Genomic DNA, 19,446 nt, shown 5'->3' on the forward strand with positions numbered 1-19,446 from the left:
CTTTGGATTTTTGATTTTTCTTCCTTTCATATATTCAGAAATCGCATTAGCTGGCTTGTGCGTCCTTTCACAATAAGAGAGACGTGAGTGGGGAAAAATAAGCCCGTATTTACTGGTGAACTGTAAACACATGACAAGGGGGCGACGTGAAAGAAGAGGGTGTTACGCACAAACACCTTCACTCTTTGCAAGAATGCGTCTGATCCGCATGCTCTGAGAGCCATTTTACTGTCAACATCCATAACCCTAATCCCTACTTACAGGCAATAATTACCCAACATTGCCATGTCAGTGTGTTGGACTCCAAAGGCCTGTTCAGGGCTTATGTTTTAACTGTAGTGTAATGTATATCGTGAGACAGGAAATTCAGGTGAAAAAGTATCGAGAGGTTTCGCGGGTTAGGAAACACGCGCACAAACGTCCGATCACTTTGTCGAACGAGCCTCACCCTTCCATCCTATCGCTCAGAGGGCTAACAATACCTTTCTTTTGACTCTGGGTCTCGTACATTCACGCAGCATTAAAGTGACAGAGAGAGGTGTGTCGTGCCCGTGGCTCCTTATTGAATGATGGCTGGTAAACATTGTCATTCCAAAGAGAGACAGGATTAAAGCCCGCTTTGCCCATTGAGGGGAACAGTTCGCGGAAAAAGGGGAACCGGAACAATGGCCAATTGGAGGACGGTATCACAAGGGTCCAATGTCTGCCGTGATGAATACATGGGAGATTATAACCCATTCCATCATTTCCATAATGTAAAAACTCTCTTTCTTCTCCACCCGCCCGACTATTCACTAAATAAATGAGAAAACTATCACCCGCGCAGAAATATTTGACAAAAGGCGGAAGGGGGGGTGGGGAGACTGAGGTTCTGAATGAACCCGGTGCGTTTGACAATGCAGGCGCCGTCCGGACACATTCGGAAGCAGCGGAGTGAGTAAGACCTGGTAGAGTATTTATCACTGGGCACAATGCAAATGTATTACCATGTCACCTATACCACTTTACGGCACAAAATGGAACCACGGCAAATACAAGGGAGTTTCATATAACACCATGGCGGAAAATATGAACGCCGCGTTCTTTCGATGTGTGGCTTCAGCGCCTCGCCAGCACTCCAACCCGAGGGATCATTCAGCGGACCCCTTGGTTTAAAACCCTGTGGCCACAAAGAGGCCGCCCTCGCATTTGACCTATATGCTAACTGGCCCAGCTAATGAATCTTTCCAACAAAAAAACATTTGAATTGGACAGACCGACAACGGTTCGAAGGAACCTCCGAAAAGAAAAGGCAAAATGACAGAGTTCAGATTGAAGAGAAGGTGAATAAAAGAAGTTGAAATGATTGAGACTACCTTTTGGCTGTGGGTAAGTTCATAACTTTCCTTCTTCATACTTTTTGAACATCTTTTTAACTATCTGGTTAAGTATGGCTTCCGGGGAATTCACCAAGCGAAGAATAAATGACCTCTGCATTAAAAAAATGTTGTACAATATACTGAATTCATGCTAAGGACTGACAACATAAGCAGCCCCTTGACTGCAGGCTCTTGCATCCAACTGTTCGTTTTTTTAGAGAGAGCGCCTCAAAAAACATTAAACCTGTGAAACTCCTGAGCCACAGCAAATATCTCTCGACCCTTTGCTCCGCTCACACCTCAACATCACTGACACCTTTGCAGCCATTCCCATGATGTGCGTGTGTGTGTGCGCGCCTGTTTATGTGAAAAAGAGAAAGCCTCTGTGCACGGCTATGTGTGTACGTGTGTGTGTGTGTGTGTCATCTGCCCGATCACTGCAGTCTATTCCAGAGATTTCTCCCATGGTAACCTAGTTTATTTACTTTATCTACAATATAATGCTTCAGTGAACATTAGCAACTTTGAGATACGGGTTTCAATCAGCCGTCTAGCGGCGTGTGCTCAGCCAGGTGCGGAGAAGAGATGAACACCGCCGCCGAAAGAGACGCCGCGGCTTCCAACGAAGGACTGACAAAGAGGTGGCGAAATAATACAAAATAAAAATGAAAGACAGAAGCTAAATAAAAAGTGATAGTGTGCTGTGAGACAGGGAGAAAGAGTGAGGAAGACGGACAAAGGGAATGATAGGAAGAGACAAAAACAAAGTGGAAGCGAGAGCATGGCAGAAAGAAAGAAAAAGAAAAGGAACGGAGACAAGGTGCTCTCCCTGGCCAGTGTGGAGCAGGTCTTGTCCAATAAACACAGGTGAGCAGCTCGACAGGCCAGGACCACCAAGCTGACTGACAGCTGAGAGCTCTCACTGACCGCCAGCTTTATGTTACATGACATGAGGAGTGCAACTCAACTGACAGAGAGAAACTGCCTGCGTCTTTCAGAGTGTGGGAGGGAGACGGGTTGGCAAAAGCACACACACACACACACACACACACACGTATACGCACTTGTGCACACAAGGCTGTTTAAAGCGGGATTCCACGCACTGTGGCCGCAAAGTTGCTAACACGAAAATATCCACTCTTGCACACACTCAGACACGGAGGAAAGCTGGCTGTGCTACTTCCCTTCACAGGTGAGCAGGAGAAGGAAACACCCCGGTGCTTCGGTTACTTAGTGGGGGAAAGTGAGGAGTTGTGGGGTGGGGGGGTGCGTGGGGGGGGGGGGGGTAGAATGTACGCTGTGTGCCGACTGAATCTTTTCCACATGACGGGCCTCGGGCTGTTTTTGTCAACTGCAGTCTTGAGCAGCAACGAGTCAGGTAGTGTGACCACATGATTGCCCATGAGGCATTGTGGTGAGAGAAGGGAGAAATGGGGAGAGAGAGAGAGAGAGAGAGAGAGAGAGAGAGAGAGAGAGAGAGAGAGAGAGAGAGAGAGAGACACAGGGAGAAGGATCGGGGGCCGGGGACAGGAGCGATGCAGCACGCATGATGAGGTGTAATCACAAACCCCATTCAGAGTGCAGTGGAGTTTGTCAACATACACACATTCACATTCCACTGTCTGTCAGCTCCGTGACCCAAATCGAGCATGCTGTGTGTGAGTGTGTGTGTGTAGGTTTGTCCCCACACACACACACACACACGCGGCTGCTTTCTGCCCGTTTCGTCTCCAACCAGGTAGTAACAGTTGCACTGTCTGAGCTTGCGGCTTGCGGTGAGGAAGTCAAGATTCCGAGCTCTTGTCGGATTTCACCGCCGCCTGTATCCCTTTTCAGGCCCGCGATCAAGTGATCATTATGAACAAAGGACTTGGCTTGTTGCCTCTGGAGTAAAAGCTTTTTCATCGGCTGTGACCGTGTGGTTTGATTTGAAACTTTCACTGGGAAGAAGAGAAAAAAAAAAAAAGAGAGAGCGTGAGCTACAGTGGAGGAGGGCACTATCTCATGAAGGAATCTTAAGAATGTTAAGACAATACAAATGTGTCATTTTCATAATAAACATCACCAATGAGAAAATAGATTCTGAGTGAAACCATCTGAACCATACGCATGAAACAAAATCTCATCATATACACATAGCATGGAACAGAACAAACTATCTAATTTACATTCATACAAACCTCCTTTGTATCTTGAATACTTAAACAAAGTAAGACTTATTTCTCCACAGGAAGCCACAATCTCATTGCTGCCATTTTTTTTTTTTTGCTGAGGTTGATTTTCTTTCGAAGCCAATTTCTTTGGATAACACAGGAGGATGTGACAATATTAACTTAATGTTTGTGTGTTGGAAATGTCTCATAGACTAAGAATTCAGCATCGACTTGTCTCAAAATAGCCCTTTGCACTGAGACCTAGTATGCCATCTCTGAGATTAATCGAACTCATCAGCGGGGTTCAAATAGTGCAGCTTTAGTTGATGTCATAATGACAATATCCCTATAAAACACTGGACTGTGAAGGGCTAACATAAACTAAAGGGCTATGTGTGCAGGCTAAAAAATGAGGCCGCGTGACAGTTTGGCGATAACACGCGAGTTCAATCTGTCAAGACAATCAGCATTTAGACCTTGGGAGAAGAATGTGCGACTGTGTGCGACCGATTCATTGGACACCATCACCTGCGAGTGAAGCCACTCATAATTCTTCCCACCTGAAATGAGGAGTTCAAACTAATGTCAGGCTGCTCTGATGTCATGCCTGCCTCAGGTTGGGTTTCACAATAATCTCAGGCGAGTTGGAGAGACGCCATCAACTCCCAGCTTCCGCACCCAAGCTTTCTTCAATTAAGCTGCACGGAAAGAATAACACGTGAAACACTAGATCCCTGCATATGCAGCGTTTTGCAATCAGTCAATTCTAAAGTAGCAGTCATTTCTAATATGAGGTGCACACATGCGGAGCAATTGATGGGGCCTTATGTATGCTGAGGCTAAGTTTGCTCAGGGTGAAATGTATCTTTTACTATCACATATTCTTCTGTTAAAAAAAAACTAAAACATGAAGATTTGGTATTTGAAAAAGAAAACTGTCTAAAAGATAGCTCGGGGGAAAGACAAAAAAAAAAAGAAAAGACCCGCACAGGCAGCCACTAGGATCGATAGATTCATTGAGCCTCTTTATCTTCTCCTTAAGAAATGATGGCAATACTCATTGTGAGCCTATACTCACCTCCCCACTTTCTAACTCCATTCTCATGGCAACTGTGCACTCTGGACAAACACTCTCCATGCAATCTCTCCCCTTCACTCCTCACCGTCTCTGCCCTGTATCTCCAACATCCTTTCTATTCTGTCCCTCAGTCATTTCTCTTTCACACCCAGACATGTGCAAGATAATTACCTGACACTTGCCAAGAAAAAAAAAAGGTATGGTATAGCGAAACAGGAGAGAATCTGAAATGTTCGTATGGAGTCGGAGGTCTGGAGTGAATTCAGCCTTGTTATGGTTATGTTGTCGACGTGTGATGGGTTTCATATGGGGCCCTCTCAGCAGCAAAGAACCCCCCTCCCCAAAAAAAAGCTGGAAAGTTATACGTCACAGGTGTGAAAAATACTTCCTCTGCGGAAATAATATAAGTACAAATCCGGAGTCTATTTAAAAACAGGACAGCTCCAAATCACAGAGATCAGCAAAGGGCAGGACCTCATTGGTCGATCCCCTTTTGCTCCAATTTGCTCACAGCACGGCACTATCAGACCCCAAACCCAACCGCATTAAATCGGAATATGGAAACTTGGGGAACTTCCAAAAAACTTCCAACCTCTCCCCCCCCCCTCCCTCTTGCCTAAGTGTGAAGACAAAACAGTTGACCGTGGAGAGAGGGGTGCATGAAGAACGGCAGCAGATCCTAGGGACTGGGAGCATAAGGAAGGACGAGAGGGAGAGAGGGGAAAGTGAACCTTTGATGAGTAAGACTTTTTTTGTTAAGCGAGGGGGCTTAACTTTAAAATATTCTGGGTGGCAGTGAATGGGGGATTGACCAATGGCCCTGATCTCAGCCACACACTGGGGCACTGGGGTTAATGGTGGATGAAGATTAGGGGGAAAAAAAGGGGGTTCTTTTGCCTGATCTCCATCCACCCCCACACTCCAGCCCGCAGTTTTCACCTTCTCCACCAATCCCAAAATCAGCCAGACAATGGAGGCTGCCGATGGGGAATGATCCAAGTCCCTTTGATTTCTGCCTCTACCCCCTCGACTGCTCCGAGTGCCCTGGGTAAAGATCCGTGGAGGTTTCCCCCCGTTTGGCCGCTCGCAGCGACGACAGTTAGCAGGCTCAGGGAAACCATTTGAGGATTGGAAGTGGAAGGACAAGAGGCCTCTGATCTATGACAAGAAATCAATTCCAAACTGGAAATGTGAGCAGAGGGCTGTTCAGTCCGAACTGCAGCTTCTCTAAAGCAGCCAAAGATATATTTAATTGCTGTAGATTTTTTATATATGTCTACATTGGAAGTACTGCTTGCAGTGTTGGGGCAATTACACTTTTCTTTTTTGCAATGATTAGAAGGACCTTTTTTTTTCAGGCCAGCAGATATGCAGTAAGAGTTCATCTTTGACGATTTAACTGAATACTAGACAAATTAAGAACTAATATTTAAATCTCTTTTAGGTGGAAGAGGAAATCTGGACTCTGGAAAGATAGGACTCTCGGGGAGGTGGACCCAGCCACCCAGCGTCTTAGCGCCTGCCCACACACTTTAATCACATCTGGACCTCAAAGGCGCTCCTCACGATGCTGTATAGATTTCCTCCCTTAGGTCAGGAGGAGAATACCTCAATAAACCTCAAAGCAAACGGACAAACAGTTTCCAGCTTCAAACCAACCATTACTCGTTTATATAAAGTCACCATACATTTCATTGTTATTGGGAATAATTGGGCAGACTAAATTAAAACAATTCATAGAGTCATGACTGACTATTGAGTGGCAGCACATGGAACATACCTGTAGCAAATCATTCTGTTAAAACATTCACACACACCATTCTTTTGACCAAAAACGTGATTATTCACTGCCATGTTTACTTGATATACTGCCAAACAAACACCATTAAAAGTGTCTCTTCTCACCATCACCACATGGAAGTGTTCGGAATGGATGCAGGAGTGTATACGAGAGCTCTAATCAATAGAATGGCCACGTTAGTCACGATGGAGATATAATTGGCCATTCCCATGACGTGAACTTAAGATTCCTCGCCTTCATTTGTGGGCTGACTTGGTGACAAACACCACCTCGCATCATTAGCTCGGAAAAGGAAGCTATCCTTGATCATGTCCTAGTTTTGCAGACCTGCAACGATGCAGGATCGATCGAAGAGTCGGATTCATTCGATATTAACCGTTTGACAGATCATATTCGATATCACCCACATATTTTCACTCACACGTGTTTATTATTCGATGCTAAGCTAAAACAACGCTGTCCTTGAGAAGTTACTACCGGAAATCTACATGCACTATTTAAATGATGCCATTTTAGTCAACGGTTCTGAATGAAGTTAGGTCCGTGCACTAACGGGTATGTTTTTCTCATACCTGGCTCTGCTGTTTTTTTGTCATTTCAGCACCCAGGATTGTGTTACTCTGAAGCCAAACCTCACCAACAGTTATGACTGACGTGGCTCTTTACAGCGGACACGTCTATCTGGGGGGAAAAAACCACACGCAACACCAGGCATACAAAGACAAGGAAAACTGCTTTCACTTACCAGTTTGGACTTTACAGTGTGTGTCGTCTGCTTTTTTCTACGGGCACAGAGTGTGCATATTTCATCCTAAAAGAAATAAACAAATATGAGCACATTGCTGTAAAGCCAGTATAGAGTAACACACACCAGAACCCTGTACACGCTCCGTTCTGTTCGGCAACAAATCTCAATCAAGACATCAACAAAGTAAATCCAGGCTTGCCCACATTGGCCGGCCATAATGCATATCATAACTTCTAAGCTAGAGTAGATTGAAAATCCGTGGGGTGTGAAAACCAAACAGGCACAACTGAAAGGTTGCCCAGTGGAGGGGGAATTCTATCAAGGTGGACAAGATGAAGATTTGTAACATTTGAGTGGGGAATGGGGCGCCCCTGACCTCGCCAAGCCAATACAATCACCCAAACACAGTAGGGCTAACAATACTGTAAAACCATATCCAAAGACACAGTCGGGGTCCGCGATGAACAGAAGACAAGCGAAATTAGTTTGTCGTTTTATTCAAAGACAAGACAGACATGCCTTAAAAAGAGTTCTACTTGGAAAGAAGAATGACGCTTGAGCGTTTCACAGTAGTTTACTGTTCATTCGAACACTGATCCTTGGAAAGACACCGGTAATGCTCGTCTAATCTTCCTCAAGGTTAAGGATTCTTTGACAGATGGACACGAGGGGGCCGTGTTCAAATACTCACCCTGAGGGAGAGAACTCGCCGTTGGTGTCCGTCACGGGAGCAGGAGAAGAAGTCCAGCGATGTCGGCTGTCTGAGGTGAGACAAATCAGAGAGCATACCATTAGACCCAAGCTATTCGTGAGCGACTGATCTCTTTGTATGTTTGCTAGGTGCGTTCAGTGCTGCCGTGGACATGTGTGGGCTAGATTGTGTCTTGCACAACTATTGTCTGCATGGCTTGTCGGAGAAAGCAATACACTTTGGAACAACAAAGTGCACCTGGATTTAGCTGTGAAGCATGAGAGCTTGTGTGTGTGTGTGTGTGTGTGTGCATGCACAAACAGGCAGCAGACAGTACAGTTAAAGCTGTACTGTCCCCCCCCCCACCCACACACTTCTCACTCTCTCAAGTTAAAAGGTGGAGTGCCTGGAAGGCACAAGCGCTCAACGCCAAGTAAATCACACTATTAAACTGACACAATTGACCGCTCATGTACTGTAGGTCCATTCAGCCGTCTACATCTAAGGACACATGCTCTGGCATCGGTATAATTTAGAGACCATTAGTATTGATGAGTTGATGGTGTTAATCCCACATCTACAGCAGTGTACAAACCCACAACTGCAGCTACAGATTACTTTGGACAGTTTTACTGCACAGTCGCAGTTTAGAGCATTAGGCTAAACAAAATAGATTATTCCCCTCGTTGAAGAGCGTTGTGGGGGAAACATTCTGGCTGCCGGGGGGCATGTGGGGCACGAAAATGGCCTGGATGTTCCCCTCCCGAGACTTTCTTTTTTTTTCTCTTCTCTTCTTCCCTTCGTTCTCCCAGAATTCCAATGACCCCTACAGGCACCCAACGACAGCTGAATTCTAAGGAATTTGCTCTCTGAACTGTACAAAAAGCCCTCAGCTCAACGAGCACGGCTGAAAACAAAACATGCCAACTGCTATAATTGTTCGATGTTTTGAGTTGGTGGAAAATGTTGCATTTACTCAGAATGGGGTGAGAGGGTTTGAGGTAGGGGCGGGCACCGACCGATGCGCTGCTGGTTTGCCAAGATTCGGATCATATGCAATCGTAAGATTCATTTGCATTTAAAATCTACATATCAGTGAACAACTGAAGGACTAAAAGATGTAATGTGGTTTTGCAAAAAGACGGCATGGGATGACTACAGCTGCCAACCTTACCTTGAAGTAAAGAAAAACTGATTTAAATATGATTTAGATATAAAACACTATTTCAAGTTAATGCCCCTTTACTTAAAATGATTTGGTGCTGAGCAGACTTCAATATCACAACACCTCTGGGCTGTGCGGATGTCATATTTTATTCACTGCAAAAGCATTAGGAATGCTATTAGTCTGTATGACCTCCAATTCGCGGGGTTTTACAAATACCGCACATATCTTCATGCCAAATACAAAACCACTGGTAAATTCTATCAACTTATAAATACGGAAAAATGCATTCAAGTATTCATGAAGGACTAATAATGCTATAGGCTGATATTTACATAAAGCGTTCGTGCACTAAGTCAAGATAAACTATTTAAGACCCGGACCACAAATACTTCCACGCGGCAGAAAAAGGAAGGTCCTGCGATGAAAGCGGACATTATGCTAACAAGTCAGATTACTGTACACAACAACTTTATCTTAAAAGTAAATACCATCCTTGGTGTTGTAAAAGGAGGGGATGGGGGGGGGGCATTATGGAAAGTCACTGGCAATATTTCTATGGGGACCAAAATGCTCCTTATCAGTGTTAGTCGAGCAATTCGGGCCCGCCCGAAGAAAGATGAGTCTTCAAACTCATTCTATTCACGGTCAGACGTGTAATTACCCTCAGCTCACAGTCTAGACGTAACCGCTTTCACAGTATTTAAGACCCCCCTATGCAACGTGCGGACGCCGGCTCCTGCCGCCGAGCCCTGCGCGTTAAATCTGTGGCCAGATAAATTAGCGAAGAATGCAATAAAATAGACACAATGAGAGGAACTTTATCCTTCCCGCTGCTAAATGAGATTTCTTTGAAATGCAGATCAGTGGCTCTAGATTAGTGAATTTTAGCTGCTGTCAACATCATAACAAAATACAAATGCGATTGTTCGCTGGGGCCTTATCTCCTTGCTTCCATCTGTTGGCTGGTTATTTACTCCCCCCTGATTTACTATGCAGATCTAAATAAGTCGCATCAAAAGGAGGGCTTACTGCACAATGCCTTCTTAAGCTTCTACATCAAGGTATTTGAAAAACCGGTCGTCACATGAAAAGGCTGCCCATCAAAGGCACATCTCTAATGAACTCTCCCATATCAGAGGGGGCTTGTGGGGGCCTGGCTTTAATGCCGTCTGCGCAGTGAGAGAGGAGCAGAACTACAAATCAGACCCACCGAGCCACGGTAGAGAAGGGAGGAGGAAGATAGAGAGGCGGAGAAAAGAAAAGGAGAGACAGGAGAGGGAGGAGGAGGAAGGCCTCGTTATCTGATGAGATTAACTCACAACCGGGACTAGTCCTTTCCATCCATCCAGCCGACTCTTTGGTCGAGGCTGAGGAAGGCACTCAGAAATTGACTACAATAGCACTTGATTTGAACAAGTGACGGATTACTGGACACGGCCACAGTTCAGATTCACAGGACAACTAGAAAAGAAAACAAACGGAGCAAAATATCAACATGTAATCTCAACTTTAAGCAACCTTCAAAATCAACCTAAATGCAGTGTCCTTAAGGATCTCTCTTTACAACCGACTGCAGGCTAGTCAAAGAACATCAATAAATACCTGTTAAAAAAAATGATAAAAGCTATCCAATCCCAAAGGGAGCTTCTTGGGCTGACTGTCATGAACATGAAACAACACCATACTCTGCTGCCGCTGCCCCCCCCCCCCCCCCCCAGGTCTGCAAACAGCTTTGGTAATCTCGAACAGAGCTTTTGCATTACGCTCCTGCAATACCCTTTAATTTCACAGTGTATTTGTTGCATTCAGAGCAAAGGCTGGATAACAACCGACAATCTTCAGACTTATACAGCGAAAATAAACTGCATGGAGAGATCATGATCTGCACCCCCCCACCACCACCACCCTGCTTTGTAGCAGTGTGCCTGGATGAAGGGGAGACCCCCACCAACAAGCATGCAGTTTACCAGTGAACAATTAGCCCCGGAGCAAGAGCAGGCCCGGCACTGGCACATGTGGTTAAGAGGCGAGCGCTGCGGGAGAGTGCCAGATGATGAAGGGATGAGGAGGCGGAGGAGGAGGAGGACACTGGGAGGGGGAGAGGGGGGCGTGTTGCGTGTGCCAGACACGCGTGTGCCAGTTTTTGTTGGCTACTGGGCATGTCCTCCGTCATTCACTTCCCGCTACTCTTTACAGAAAAGACAAAGCCGGTTAATGGGGCCCCCGCCCTCCTCAATTCCAAGACAACTTTGCCTTGGAATTGTTTTTTTTTGGGAGCCCATCATCCGGATTGAGCTGTAATGTGAAGGCATCCAACGGCTGAGTCGCTCCGCCACAGAAACCCAACTTCTCGTCCCTCCCCTCTCAACCCCGCCTCGAGCATCTTTCTGCTGTGTTAGCATGCCAACTGGGCCCGGTGCCAGTCGCATTTGCAACCACAAGGGACCCTTGTCTTTTCGCCTTGCCTAATGAAATGACAAAACAACAGATTTGCATATGTAGAAACAGGTGTTGTAACAGGTTTGACTCCTCTTGACCCAAGCCATGTTGGAGAGAGAAAACGCAAAAGCAAAAAAAAAACAAGTTTATGACCAGAGAGAAAAAACTCAAAAAAAAAAAAAATGTTTATGACCAACAGCTGCCTGGAGGTATTTAGGCTCTAATGGGCACTCAAGTCTGCGCCATCTGCCTTGCTGCTTGCCAGAAGTGACAATCTAAATTAAAAACCACTCATCAAATATCATAAAAATAAACCATTGTTTTGCTGCCTCCATATGTTGTAGCTATTTCATTTCCTTCTCAGAGACGAGCAATGGAGGCTGAGCTTGGAGGCCTATAGCCGTGATCCAGGGAAAATCCAGAAAGCTGCACAGTAGCCTGTAATTACCCTCCCCGCCGATCCGCTGTCTTCAGACCAGAGCCCTGCGTCATCCTACACATTATCCAAAGTCCATCCTCTCCACATTACAGAGTAGAAAAACACAACGGAGCCAATGTGGTGAAAACAAGGTAATTGTTTGGAGTAGTATCCGGGGTTGCCATCTAAGAGCACACGCCGGGTGTTCAGATGGTGAGAGGAGATGAAAACACGACACTATACTTGCTTGGAACCAGATAACTGCTATTACGCAAATCCCTATATGCCATGCCAGAGACAAAAAAATTGTGTTGCCGTGAAACAACACAAACTAACAGTGATGCAATGTCAAATGTCTCTCCTCCACATTTTGGACCAAATTACATCCTGGCCCAAAGGGCTCGACTGGAAGCATTCCCTTTTGTCCTTTACTGAGAGACGCAGCTATACTGTACAACACCCCTTTGCCCGCCAAACCCACTCAACACCGCCGCCACCGCCACCACCACCACCCGACCCCCCCACTTCCATGTTTCTTTTTTCTCCTCCTGTTTTTATTTTGATCAGCGAGAGAGAAGGAACAAACCTGAGACAGTCGTGACCCTGCGCGAGTGTTGTAACTTGGTCTAGAGCTACGCCGGCAGAAGGCAGCACCATATGCCCTCAGCCCCGAGCTGGATGCTCTTTCTGCAGCCTAATGTGCCTGTCAAAAACTGTTACTGTCACGAATACCCCCCCCCCCCCCCCAAATGTTTTTTTTACCTCTCACAACATGTTTGAAATAAACATTTTCTTTTTGTCCTTTCTTCGTCTCTCTGGGTAAAGAGGAAAGGTCCTTGGCGATGTGAGGCAGAGCTAACAGCCACTGTGTTAAGCATTGATGCCTCTGTATCCTGGACGCAACGGCCTATGGCTGAAGCTCAGCTATTATAGCCACGCATAGATTAAAAACCCATCTTATTATTTGAGATCATTACCCCCTGCTTGTCAGACATTAATCAGGTTGGGATTGACCCAAAGAAGGGTTCCTTTTTTGTTGTTTTTTTTGTCAAATGTGCAGCAACCAGAATCCATCACACCACTAACAATCAAACGCTGTCGTTGTGACTAAAAGATGCCAGAGAAGTCTTGATGAAGGCCCTCTCAACAAGAGGTTGACTTTCAGCCACCGCTGTTAGCCCCCGGCGCTGTCTCACATGAGGTTTGACTGTTTACGAGTGACAGGCCGAATGCGGCTGAATGCGGTCGGAAGCAACAGCGACCTTGCCTTTTACCATGAGTGACCCTCTATCTTTAATTCAGGGCGAGACCCCAAAACCAACACATTCTTTCACACCAGGACATTGTTCATCTGACCGTGACCTGTATAAAAGCTGCCGTGATGCCTTCACACCACACTGACCAGCAAGTAAACATGCAATTGTTGACTCAACAAGGGAAGCAGAAGAAAGTGGAGGGGGGGGGGGACAGTCTGTGGCTGCTGTTCTGTACTGCGATTCAAATGACTACATCGTTTATTGGATAAACACACCGACAAGTCAGCTGGTGTTGCAGGCCAAGCTTATGGCGGCTTGGAGCGTCAGCCCAACGGGAGACTTTTTGAACTACAACGTCAGCGTCAAGACGACGGTGCCAAGAGGTGAACTCTAAACCTCATGAAGAGGCATAAATTATCGAACACAGCTTTGAAGAAACACTGTGTAAGCAAACCAAAAACGTTTGCTTGAGAACTCAACATGCATGTCGCTTTCCATTTCGGAATCTGACGCACTGCGAGGTCACGCGCACCAGCCAAACGCTACACACCTCTCGCGGCTTTTTACGATCCTTGGAGGGGGGTCTAGGATGACGTAAGAGGTGATATTTTGCGAGATGTTTTGACACTTGATTGTTTCGGTCTGAGTAAATACGTAAGCGGAAAAAAAAACCTGGCCGAGCAAAAAACCGTGAAAATGAAATTCTACGTGTGATCATGAACTGAGATGAAACGATTGGCTGGTGTGAAGAGAATAAGTCACCGGCTGACTCTCTCCTCAGATAGTTCAGTGTGTGAGCAGCCTGCAATCTCCTTTTCTAATCCCCATCCCCTGACCCCACCCTGCACGGCTTTCTCCAGCCAAAGAGTCACAACGTTTCTGCCTCACAGTCGAGTCGGGCTTAAGAAGTGACCCAGAAGAGCGTAACTAAGAAAAGTCTGAGCTGTCTCAAGACTCTTTTGTAACTGTGGCACACAACACATCATTACTGTGATGTGGATAATTACAGTGCAAACGGGGTGGCCTCTTAAGCATGTAATGCACTCTTTTATCTGGAGAAGTCAATCTCTCCGAAGCCGACAGCCTGCAGTATATGATCCTCGTAAACAAATACTTTTGCGTGGCACAAAAGTGCCATTAAAAGGCCAAAACTGTCAACACAAATTCCATTCTTACGGGGGGAGAGGAGGAGGAGGGGGCAGGGGAACCAAAGTGGGAGAGAGGGGGATAAGGGGGAGGAGGAAGAAGAAAAAAAAAAAGAAAAAAAAAAAAAAGAACTTGATCACTTCTGGTTGCTTTAACTTGCATGGAGGTTGTCATGGAAACATTTCTATGAAGTTAACTGGGATAAAAAAAAAAAACCTGAACATTTGCCATTGCATTGCCTTGCCTTGAAGCTAAGGGCCAAGTTAGCGGTATCTGAAAACTCACGGTGTAGCTCGCGTGGATGGGGATCAGGGAGATGTTTGGAAAAGTGAAGCTGGTGCACCACTCCCTTGATTTTTTTTTTTTACCCATTTTTTCCCCCCCAAAAAATGCAGCAACACCTCAAGGGCTGAGCGAGCAGTCTGTTTCATTACAGAGGTGTTGGGGGATGGGTGATGGTGCAATTCTAAAAACCTAATCCAAAACGTGAGCAAGTGTTTCATTGCCAAAGAAGAAGTACTCGGACTCCACACGGAATGGATGTGATCTGTGCAGAAAATCCCCTTCCTGGACTCTGAATGTGATCCTGGAGTCGCCATTTTGCATGAAGTCTGTTCGAGCAGCCTCTGCATTCACAGCACTGCCTTTCCATACAGGACTCTCAGAATTAAAAAAAGAATTAAATGGCAAAGCATTTTCTGCTTCAGCTCAGGTGGAAGCAACAATTTCCATATCTAAAAGATAAAAAAAAAAAAATCATGCATCAACCAGTGTTCACTGAGCTGAAAGCTGAATCTTAATATTGATAAATGATTGAAACGTATGACAGGGTATACACATTAATCCTGTGGAGGACATTCATTTTCCTATTACCATAATGTAGAGCACGACTGCCCGATGATAAATGCAGCAATCAAAAGACGGACGCAGAGTGGGGAGAGTCAGGGTAATAAGTGCACTGCTCCCATACAACGGTCAGTGTTGGAGGGAGACTAATGGCAAGCCTCTCTCCAGCTCTGCCACTGCCTTGGGGAGAAGAAAAAAAAATGCATTCTGTTTCCACAAAATGCAAGTCGCCTTACTTACTGCACCCCCCCTCCGACAGCAAGTACACAAGCACTGTTTTAAACATGCTTTAAGAAATGATTACAGGGGGGCTCTTCAACAAAGGGGCTGATTGTGCACCCACCGTCTATGACATATTTCACAAGGGGCATTTATTGCCGCCTGGCCTTTGAAGAGTGAGAGCTGCTGAGTGAGGGGGGGGGGAGGAACTGGCCCACACCTGCATAACTGAGGAGGGAACACCTGTGCACCCTGCGGCTGGAACAAGGAGGGTCGCTTCAGCTAATCCAGGGGTGAAAGCTGATCAGAGGACAGGCCCGACGAGTTCAGCAGTCCTCGCTGCCTTGTTAGCCTTTTCTTTACCAAAAAAATAAATAAAAAATGAAGAAGTTACATCGATTGATTTTTTTTTGGGCCACAGTGGCAAGACACAGAGAGTGAAATAGAGAGACTCAGCGGGAGCTCTTTCTGAGCTTTTACTGCTTTGATTGATGAGGTAGGATTTTAGATCAATCATCATGAATTCTGATACATTCTACCAGCATCCCCGTTTGTTTCTGGACAAAAATGGAATATTAAAATGGAGCAAGCAAAGCACGGTAAGGTGTTGACTGCAGATAATCATAGATTATTGATCATCGTGCAGATAAAGCATTGATAATTACAAACAAGTGCATCGTGTGCTTTATGCATTTCATTTTTTTTGTGTAGGTTTGATCTTAAGAAACTGTGACAATGCTATTTTCAAAACATGAGGACTGACATTAAAAGATATTTTAAAACTACATGCCACCCTTGTGTGTCACAGATGATGCCATGGCTACAACACTAAAGGAATTTCAAAACAGCAGAAATCCTGGACTATCTAAAAAAATAAGAAAATATGCCATATGTACTCTGTATAGGATTTAACAATAACGAGATGTATTACACACAATTATTTCACTGTTTACTTGTTTTCAGTACTTAATGCAATTTAACAATAACCAATACATGACAGCACACACTAAATATATGTCAAAATGGTTTTCAGGAACATTAATGGAGATATAATCTGACATTGTATATTGTTCAAAGTGAGTAGATCAAATTAAAATATAACTTACCAACAGCCAAATATTACCTAGTTCAGCACATTTCTGACAACTTCTTTCCAAATTAGTTTTAGATGTCATTCATCACTTGGTGGTGAACACAAATCGCTCCAATTTGCGAGCCGCATTTACAACTTGGATTAAAATGTTAAGACAATGTGCAGATGGGAAACAATAACTCGGCTTTTCAGAAGTCCGCGTGCAGCGATCAGAGCAGGCAAAGCCTGGACAGAGCTGTCTAAAAGGACCAACATGAATAGGGCGATCTACAATAGCCTGGGTGAAATATGTTAACAGCCGCTCGGTAATTTAAAAAAAAAAAAAAAAACACAGGAAGTCCACGCGCAACGTGTAAATAATGATGTCGCAAGTCAAGCCGCAAAGCGCGAGACAACACAGGACAAACTTGTGGCCGGCGGTCCACTTCCTAATTTCAAAAAGTCTAAAGAGTGCGGAGAGGAAACATGCTCTCGGGCAGAAAAACTTACCACAACAAAAAAAAATGGCAGGTAGCCTTTTCTATTTTTCCTCGCGGACAAAAAAAAGTCGAAAGGGACACACCAGGTGAGGAGTCGCCGTTCTCGCGTGTTTGCAGAGATGTCTTCACACGTGACTGTCCAAGTTCACCATAGCGCAGATGAACAACAAGCTGCAGAGTAAATAAAAAAAAGCTCGAATATTCCTCCGCTGGGCACCGCTGTCGGAGACACACACACTCGCTCCTGCTGTCTCCCGTCAACGCCGCTGTTATTACTAATGCAACAGAGGGAAAAGCAGTACACCGAGTCCTGTTTGAATGACGCGCAATGCGAGGAAGACGCGGCTTGTTTTTTTTTTTTCCTCGTTGCGATTCAAACACACATCAAGCAGTATCCCAGCAAGCAAGTATATTTGGGACTAGAAACACCCCCCCCCCCCCCACACACACACACACACACACGCGCGCGCACACACACACCCCAGGGGAGGCACTTGCTTGTGCGCGGAGGTGTGTGTTGTTATTCTTGGGCGTACTGCGACCCCGTGTGACGTCAGGGCCACCTGCTATGTAAACAAAAAGTAATAAAGAAAATAAAAGTTTGTTTCCCGTTTTTCAAACGTCTCGCGGTGTGGTATTTCTCCCGTGAGCGGTCGCTCATATCGGAGAGTTGAGCGTTAAAGGAAGCTTCCGCGATAGTCGTGCATTGTTGTCGGGGAGTGAACCGGTAACCTTCCAGTAACGGGACGGTTTCTTCCGAGCGAAAGACAGGCTGAGTTCGCCCGTTGCCCGATCTGAGAATGTTTATTCCTCACAAGTGGAAACAGCATGAAAACAAACAAAACAATGAATATCCCCGTGATGTTCCTGTAATACATCAACAAGTCTACTTTTTCTGTGGTGTCCTTCTTCAACAGTGACCGAGATCTAACGTTCACCTATTATTTTCCCCTCTGATCTTTAAGATATTCTTATAGGAAGTTGTGTGTTATATTTGTATGGTAAACTACATCGCTCGCACACTCTATTTATACCTATAAAATAAATCAGAAGGCTAAACATTGTTGGAGAAATGAATCAATAGGAATTACGTCGATACAATATTAAGATAACATGTTTTTGATTGTGTAAAGCAGGAAACAAAATAGACTATATCTTCAGCATCCTCCAAGCCTGGATTTAAATCTCAGCATCACGTGTGGCACACTTTTTTAAATAAGGCTTTATTTTTGAAATACATTTGACATCCACCGTATTATTCAGTTTGCAGTGAAACATAAATGCATTAATGGTCGTGTAGAAATGATGGGTGATCAATGACGGTAATATCTTACATTATATTACAATTATCATCATACGCAATTGCGTATTTTAATGTAAACATAAGTTTAGACTACCTGAGACTCACTCCAATAAAATCACTGCTAAATCAATACTTTATTACAAAAAGATCTAGATGCACTTTTTGACTGAAGGATTTTTTTTTATTCTTATCCACTCTCTCATACCTCCACAAGGTAATTTAGCCTATTTATTCATTTAACAGGAGGTCATACATCTAACAGTAAGGCATTGCTCTCTTCTGTCTCCTCTTTCTTTTCTTCTCTTTTTTTTCAAACCGCCGAGACGGTCAAGAAATGAATGACCAGATTATTATCAAGTGAAAACAAAGAAAGGGAGGGGGACACGTTTTAAAAATGTAAGAAACGTGTATTTTTGTCTTATTCTCTCTACTGTCAACACTTTTTTTTATTATATTTAATGTTGTTAATATCAATTTTTATACTGGCTGATTGTGCTAAATGTGATTTTTTTTCCCTTAATGAAAGAAGCACAGTTTGCATCCAGTGTGTTTCCCCGGAGATTTTTGTAAACGCATAAAAAAATACTCGACTTCTTATGAGTGATTATTATTCATATTAATATAATAGTGTCATCCCTTCCCAGTAGGTCTACTTATCAAACTTTCCGACATTGGTGGGCATTAATGGGAATATGATGCACCGTTACTATTCAGTTCATCCAAAATGTCCCAAGACTGGCCTATGGCTTTCAAGAAAAATTGTCAGAGAAAATGAAAATGAATGTGCTACAAAACAAGTATTGTCCGGGTTGTAAAAATGGGACAGAAGTATCATATTGCCTAACATGCAATCATTTGGTCTGTTGGATTTTTGTGTTTTTGTTTGTGGAACAGTTCCTTATTGCTAATTAAAAATCCATCAAATAAAAAGGTAGGAGGAAACAGTGTCTCGGATGTGATGAGGAAGCGTGTATGGTGGAATTGTGGTGGCGTGCTGCCACCTACTGGTCACTTCTACTAACAGTCTGTCCGAGGTAACATGAGACAATGGACTGTAAATAACTGGGAACTTTTCTTATTTCTCCTTTCTCTTTATGTTGAATGTTTGAGTTTTTTCCTCCAACACAATCTGCACAATTGGAACTCATTATCACAAACTGGGAAAGCAAATGAATTTGGCTGATGTGTCGTCTAATTTGACATATTTTCTAATCTGATCACGTAGTGCCATCTACCGATATACATTCGAC

At 44.5% G+C, this 19,446-nt stretch overlaps 1 protein-coding gene across 1 annotated transcript in view; it reads right to left on the reverse strand.

Moving 5' to 3' along the window:
* The window catches only part of foxp2 (forkhead box P2), an 88,430-nt gene extending 81,228 nt beyond the window's left edge, over nt 1-7,202 (reverse strand). The window contains exon 1 of the mRNA XM_079294049.1: nt 7,136-7,202. The gene's annotated coding sequence lies outside the window, so the exon portion shown is untranslated. The remainder of the gene's footprint in view (nt 1-7,135) is intronic.
* Nucleotides 7,203-19,446: the final 12,244 nt, after the last annotated feature.

Source organism: Melanostigma gelatinosum (genome assembly GCF_949748355.1).
Source record: "Melanostigma gelatinosum genome assembly, chromosome: 22".
NCBI lineage: Eukaryota > Metazoa > Chordata > Actinopteri > Perciformes > Zoarcidae > Melanostigma > Melanostigma gelatinosum.